An 8,001-nucleotide genomic window follows, 5' to 3' on the forward strand; every position below is an offset into this window, starting at 1 on the left:
AAGGAGAGCATGTGTGTGTGGGAATGCATGTGTCTCTGTGTGGGAATGTGTGTGTCAGTGCATGCGTCTGTGTGTGTCTATGTGAATGTGTGTGTCCCGTGGGTGAATGCGTGTGTCCACGTGGGTGGAATGTGTGTGCCTGTGTGTGTGAACAAGCATGTCCATGTGGGTAAGTGTGTGTCCATGTGTGTGAATGCATGTGTTTTTGCGTGTGTATGTGTCTCCATGTGGGTGAATGTGTGTCTCTGTGTGTGAATGTGTGTGTCCGTGACTGTAACTGTGTGTCCGTGTGGGTGAGTGTGTCTCTTCAGGTAATTGTGTGTCTGTGTGTGAATGTGTGTGTCCATGTGTGTCTGCGTGTGTCTATGTGAATGTGTGTGTCCGTGTGGGTGGAATGTGTGTGTCTCCGTGTGTGAATGTGTGTGTCCATGTGTGTGAATGTGTCATGTGTGTGAATGTGTGTGTCTCTGGGAATATGTGTGTCTGTGTGTGTGAATGTGTATGTCTCTGTGTGAATGTGTGTGTTTCTGTGTGTGAATGTGTGTCCGTGTGGATGAATGTGTGTCTGTATGTGTGAATGTGTGTGTTTCTGTGTGTGAATGTATGTGTCTATGTGGGTGAAAGTCTGTATCTCTGTGGATGAATGTGTGTGTCTGTGTGTGGGAAGGTGTGCGTTCACATGGGTGAATGTGTGCGTCCGTGTGTGTGAATGTGTGTCTCTGTGGGTGACTGTGTGTCTGTGCGTGTGAATGTTGATGTTGAGGGGCAAGGGTGGGTTGAAGATCTCTCCCTGACTTCATCGTTTGCGGTATCACAGACCCGGCCATAACAGCCCAGTAGTCAGGCCCGTCTGCCCACTTCACGTATACGTGTATAGCAGGACCTCAAGGCTCTCTAACTCAAGACTTAGTGAAGCTGATCAAAGGCTCTGTAAAGGGAACAGCATGCAGGGTGTGTAAGCGGCACTGGCCATTTGCACACTGCCCCACGTGCTGAACTGATGCCCATTCCCTAACAGCAACCCTGACAGTGTGCACTTTGGAGCGGGTATCTGGAAAGCACACGGACTCAGATGGAAACGTGGGGTCTTCTGAAATCAGTCCCACTGAACCATGAGCCTCACATCTGTTTTTCTTGTCCCACAAACCCTGCTGCCCATTCCCAGCATAGAGGAGGTCCTCAGTAGCTATTTGTCCAATGAATGGGCGAGTGAGTGAATGAATGAATCAGCCTCCTCATGGATGATGTCATAATGCCCTTAACCAGCAGAGACCCAGTGGGTTTCTCCCTGCAGTTCTCGTCTGCTTAGCCCCTCATTCTTCTGATCCCCACGTGGTCTGACTGAAGCTTTGATGTTCATCTCTTGCTTCTTCTTACTTGTTCCCATGTCTTGGTCTTTGCTTATTCATTTGCTTAAAATACTCATTCAGAGTCTGAAATCTGTCCCTATTAGATTCTGCGGGAAGGCTTTGATTCCTTCCAACAACCTCTGGAAATTCCAAGCAGGTGGACACAGCAGCTCTCCTGCCTGGAGGGGCTGCCTAGGGTTTGCGGGCTAGGGACCAGCAGCAGAAGACAGGAAGGGGCTGGACCTGCAAATGGGATGGGGCAATCCCCCCACCAATCTGGACTCGAGGGACCCTGAAGCCTGCACAATAATGGAGCTGGGTGGTAGATCACGCTGTGATTTCTACACAGTAGTCAAGATGCCTAAAAAACTAATGTGTTTGACACACAAGCGACCCACTGCAGACCCAAGATCCCCAGGATCTCAACTCCAGGCTTGGAGGAGAGCCCACTCTTTCAATGCCAGATGTGCCCAAAAAGGAGGTTACCTGTGTACAGCACCCAGAGGAGCAGCAGCTTCCTTGCTGTCTATTGCCCAGACGTCTCCATTCTCTGAGACTGGTTTTTGTACACCTGAAGCACAGGGATTTCCGGGAGGAGCCTGCAGTCCCCTGTGCTGGAGGAAGCTTGCCAGAAGGGAGGCAGCCAATTTCTAGCCTCAGAGCAGGGGGTACTGCGCAAGCCAGTTCCACCTCCCTTCCACCCGTTCCTGCTTTTGTTACTCTCTCTCTTCTGGGCCAGCCCAAGCCCTCTCTGGCAGGGAGGATTGGGTTGCAGGAAGACAGGCAAGTGGAAAAGTGACAGTCTGACCACACTCTATTGGTGCTCACAGCAATGGGGCTGTGGCTTTCTCCTGGACACTTCTGGTCTTCCATCTTTCAGCCCCCATGTCTGTTCACCTGCTGGGGGGTCTGGGGAAGGAGCAAGTCGTTAGTGGCGAGGCAGGGCATAGGTCATCTCACTTGCCACTGGTACTGGGTGTCCCACTCACACCCAAAGGCTCCTATGGGGAAAAGACACCTCACCTTCCCCCTTTCACAGGACAGACATGACAGCCTGCTCAACTGGTTCTGGAAGCCACAGCACTATCCCCTTACCTCCCACACACCCTGGCTCGGTGAGGTCTCCATGCACTGTTTGATTTATTTATTTATTTATTTATTTATTTATTTATTTAACTCATTTATTTATTAAATGTTTATTCAATTTTGAGAGAGAGAGCATGAGCAGGGGAGAGGTGGAGAAAGCAGGGGGAACAGAGGATCCAAAGTGGGCTCTGTGCTGACAGCAGCCAGCCCAACGTGTGGCTCAAATTCATGAACCGTGAGATCATGATCTGAGCTGAAGTCAGACGCTCAACAGCCTGAGCCACCCAGGCACCCTACCACCCTATTTAAATTTGCAGCCCACCCCTGAGCCCCAGGCCCCCTGGAGCTTACATATGGTGGAGAGTGGGCAACGATGAGTGTCACAGAAGAATAAGGCAGGATATGGGAGTTGCAAAAGGTCTTATTTTCTTATTTTAACTGGGGTGATCAGGGAAAGGTTGATGTTTGAGCAGAGACCTGAGGGGGTGAGCCAGGTGGACCCTGGGAAGGCCCACTCCAGACATAGGGGACAGTGTGTCTCAGGGCCCCAAAGAGAGGGAGGTGTACTGGCACATTTGACCAAGAGCAATGATGCAGTGTGGACTTAAGTCAGGGGACCGGGGGAGATCGATGAGACGGGAGCAGATCAGGGCAGAAGGGTGATGTGCTTCTGGAAAAACTCTCCTGGACATGTTACATGTATTAACTCATGTAATTTTCTCCCACTAAAACACTCTGAGGTGAGGATGATTATTATTCCCATTTTCCAGAGGAGGAAACTGAAGAACAGAGAGGTTCAATAATTTCGCATGGGTCACACAGCCAGGATCCAAGCAGGTTTCGCCTGGAGTCTGCACACCTACCTGCTTTGCTATGTGGCCTATAATAGTGACTCAGCAGCTTTAGAGCTGAACAGACACGAATTCCAGTGCTGGGCTACAGTGCAGGGGCTTTGACCCTGGCAAGTGAGGTGCCCTCTATGCACTTCTGTGTCCCACTCCTCACAGGTTACAGTGAAGCAGAGAATATGCTCACTGTACTCTGTGGGTCATCGTTCCCTTCTCTGTCCTGCTTCCAGGCAGATGACACAGATCCCCAAGCCAGGTGTCATAAACAAGGACAGTCCAAGGAGCAGTGGGCAGCTCAGCCACAAAAACCCAGGAGGGGAGAGAAGCAGGGCTCAAGTGGAGGGCGCTAACTTCCTGTCAGGAGGTCACCGTTGAGACTAAGTTTCCAGAGAGCTCTGGGCCCAGTGCTTCCTGTGAGAGGCTTAGCTCTGGAAGGAAACCCACCAGAGAGGAAGTGAGAGCTAGCTCCTGTGAAGGAGTTTTAAGCTAAAGGAGACTCAGGGCACCTGGGTGCCTCAGTTGGTTAAACGCCCAACTCCTGGTTTCAGCTCAGATCATGATCTCACAGCTTTGTGTGTTCAAGCCCCGTGTTAGGGCTCTGTGCTAACAGCAGAAGCCTCTTTGGGAGTTTGGGATTCCCATTCTCACCCCCCACCCTCTCTCTCTCCCTCTGCCCCTCCTCCGCTTGTGCTGTCTCTGTCTGTCTCAAAATAAACAAACTTTGATAAACAAACAAACAAACAAACAAACTGAAGGAGCCTTGAACCTGCTGAGACAGTGAGGGCAGATAAGGAACCTTGGAGAAGGTCATGAGGGATGGATGCCCTCAGAACCTGTGTCTGAAATAACCAGCCGTGACCCCCAGCTTGCTGTCCATACCCTGATTGCAGCTACACTGGCTGTTTGCAGAGCTTGGCACTGTGCATCATTATTTACAGAGCTTGGAGCTGTTTGCAAAGCTTGTCACTGCTGGTGCCACCATTTGCAGAGCGTGGCACTGTTTGTCATTTGTGGAGTTTGGTTTTGTTTGCAGGGCTCAGCATTGTTGGGAGAGGCTAGCACTGTTTGAGTCAATGTCTGCAGTCCCTGTCACTGTCTCTGTTGGTGGCATGGTGTACACAGGGCCCATTCCTCCTGGTTCCTGTTTGTTGAGCCCATGAGTGTTGATGCCAGAGTCTTTGAGGATGTCCAGAATCTGTCACTATCATAGGCATTGTGAGCAGTGCCCCTCGCTGCCTGAGGCCATTTGTAGAGTCCGTCAAAGTTAAGGTTATAGTGTCTGCACCCTGGGTACCATGAAGGCAGAGCCGATGACTCTGAGCTGAGCCATATCACTGTTGGTGTCCCTGTTAGTGTCATGGTTTATGGAACCCATTGCTATCTGTGCCGCTGTTTGCAGAGCCTCTCATGTGTCTGTACCACAATAGCAGAACCTGGGGATATTCTCCACAGGTCACCACACTACACTGAAAGCCTGTTTCTGAGCTCCGGCAACCACCCCCCCCCAACCCAGACATGCACCTTGCCTCATGTCCCCCCGCCCCCCAGGCCTCCCGACCAGTCTTGATCATTGGTTTCCGGGACCTCTTAACCAAAACACCCCCGCCTCTGCTCCCTGGCCTACCCAATGGGCCCTATGACCTGCTTCCTGGGACTCGACTCCACTGCAGAGTCCAGGCCCCATGAGATGGCTTTGGACCAGAAGCACAAGCAGACCTGCTGAGGAGCCAGGGTCGGCAGGAAGGGGGATAAAAGATACAGAAAGAGATGAGCCGTCGGGCAAGATTAAAGGGTTTTGCTTCTTCATCTGACAGGGCTTGAAGGCTGTCATTGGGAGGGAGATGGCTTCCTGTGGCGCAGGGTGTAATTAATTAAGGGCAAGGGGAGGCTAGTTCAGGCAGCTGGTGCTAGTGATAAAGTGGCATCGCCAAGCAAGTCCCCAGTGGTGACAGAGATTAGAGGCGCCCATCACGTGCATGCACTGGGCTTATTGGATTCAATGTCAGGAGAGGGTAGGGCTCTTTTGGACAGAAGGGCAGGGACCAGGCAGAAAGTATCTGTGGGTGACGCTCTGCCTCCTTCAGACCCCAGCACCTTGAAGTTCAACCCCCCCGGGTAGGAGAGCCAAAAATACCCATTATGCCACTGCTCGTTTCGTGTAGAAAAAAATCCGGAAAATGAGAGCATGTGTTAAAGGGGAAACATTGAAAGGAATGGTTAAAAGAAAGTTAAAAAAAAAATTTTTTTAAGCATAAGAAAACCATAGACTATTGAAAAAAAAATAAAGAAAATCCTCATTGAAAGCCAGGAAAAAATGTGCGCTGAGGATCAAAAAGACTAGTTTCTGGAAAGGAAAAAAAAAAAAAAAAAAACCTCAGCATGGCTAACTAGCAGAGAAAAAGAGGCCGAGCCCAGGAGAAGGCGCGGGTGACACATAGATCATCTATTCATGTGTTTACATTTTGTCATTAATTATTTCTCACGGGTAAAGGCCAGAGGCAAACTTGAAGTCAAATGTCCAAGAAAAGAACGTGAGAAGGCTCCTGGTAAGGAATTCCAAAGCTGCTTTAAATACTTCAAAGTCAGGAAAGCAGGTGAAGAGCATGTGGAATCAGAGTGCAGAAGGTATATACGGCATGAAAAGGGTCCAGCCGACACGATCAGCAAACTGTGCCAGGGACAGCCGCCCAGAGTCCTCCACTCCCAAACAGACTTTTGATGCTGAGGCTGAACAGAGAGATGAACTACTAAATGACAACGGGAAATCCTTACGTTGCTTTATGGTTTACTTTTATTTTTTCCCCCCTTTACATCAACTCTTTTTTAAAAAAAAATTTTTAATGTGTATTTATTTTTGAGAGACAAACAGACAGAGCACGAGCAGGGGAGAGGCAGAGAGAGACAGGGAGACACAGAATCTGAAACAGGCACCAGGCTCTGAGCCGTCAGCACAGAGCCAGACATGGGGCTCGAACCCATAAACTGTGAGATCAGTGACCTAAGCCAAAGTTGGACGCTTAACCAACAGAGCCACCCAGGACCCCCTTAGTAGCCCCATTTCTTAGATCAGAACACTAAGATCAAAATTGGTTGAGAGGCAAGAACCCTTAATTAAGTGACATCAACGGTAGAAAGAGAGCCCAGGGCTCCTGACCCTGAGACCCAAAATCTTAGCACAATACCATCCATCTTGGTTTCTTGTAGAAGCAAAGATATGGCACAAGTAGCTAATTGGGAGATAAAGGGACAGAGGGACAGAGGAGGGACAGAGAAGGTGAAGAACCAACATGGGCTGTGCCATCAAGTGGGTTAACATAGTGGAAGTTGGACTTCAGTCCTGGAGGGGACCTCAGGTGACACTGGCACCGAGCCTCAGAGGTTTCCTTCCTGGGGTGAGGGAGCTGAGGTATGTATCCACCAGCTTCCTACAGCCATGGAGGGCTGTTCCCAGGGGCTGCAATTCCCAGTACCTCTGTCCTGCCCCAGCAGACTGCAGAGAGGGCCTCATGCCAAGTCACAGGTGCCATCACCTAGCATTTGGGCCAGTACAAGGGAAGGTCAAGGGCTGAAACAGGTGCGTACCGACAGCACCTGCGATGCATGCTGCCCAAAGACTGCCTTTCATTCAGAAATGGATGTAGGGACGCCTGGGAGGGCTCAGTCAATTAGGCATCTGATTCTTGATTTTGGCTCATGTCATGATCTCAAGGTTCGTGAGTTTGAGCCCCACATGGGGCTCTGTGCTGATAGCGCAGAGCCTGCTTGGGATTCTCTCTCTCTGTGTCTTTCTGCACACCCCCCACTCTATCTCTGTCAAAATAAATAAATAAACAAACAAACAAAAAAGAAATGGATGTAAACAGGTCACCAACACCTGCTGAAATCCACTTGGACCTCCTGGGCAAACTCGAGTATGGAACAGCAAAACTATTGTCCAAGCGACATTACTTGTGGCTCTGAATGGCCACTGTGTTTATGGCCTGGCAGACCACCAACCACACTGGTTCCTAACAAATGGCCCCTCGAGGTGGGTGTTACCTCTCAGATACTATTATTATTATTTTGTAAGGGGGATGCAGTGAAACCCACACTTCACACATGAAGAAACCGAGGTTCCAAGAGACAAAATAACTTGCCCAAGGACACAAGGGAGAGCCGGATGGATCTTTCATTCTAGAATCCATGCCAGCTTCTCCTATGCCTCTCAGAGGTGGTCCTCCTAAACACGAAAAGGTCAAGTTTTCCTTTTGGAAAGCCCCTTCCCACCTCCTCTCCCCCCATTAGACAAAAAAGTCAGAAGGAATAGAAATGAGTGAAGTATGGGTTAGGGTAGCTCCTGGGAGACAGATGGTCACTGAGATAAGAAGGGAATTTGGAGCCTGTGACAGAGTTGGAGCCCAGGAACAGTGGGGCTACCATACCTCACAGGGGGTGACAGGGGAGTCTGATGGTCTACCTGCATGTGGGGTTCCCGGTGGGTGTAAGCACCAACCTTCAGGGGGACCCAGATGAAGAGAAGGCTTGTGCTCTGGATCTGGAGTCAGGTGAGGAAAGGCGCGAAAATGACCCCCAGAGCATCCTGGGACTGAGAAATGCTCACTTCCCTTCACACTCACTTCTGCCGGCCTAACCTCCAGCCCCACGGCCTCGCCACGGCCTCTTTACCCGTAATTCCTCTTTTTTTAGAGCAGTCAACCCAGCACTGAGAGGCAGTAATT

Source organism: Panthera tigris, chromosome B2 (assembly GCF_018350195.1).
Source record: "Panthera tigris isolate Pti1 chromosome B2, P.tigris_Pti1_mat1.1, whole genome shotgun sequence".
NCBI lineage: Eukaryota > Metazoa > Chordata > Mammalia > Carnivora > Felidae > Panthera > Panthera tigris.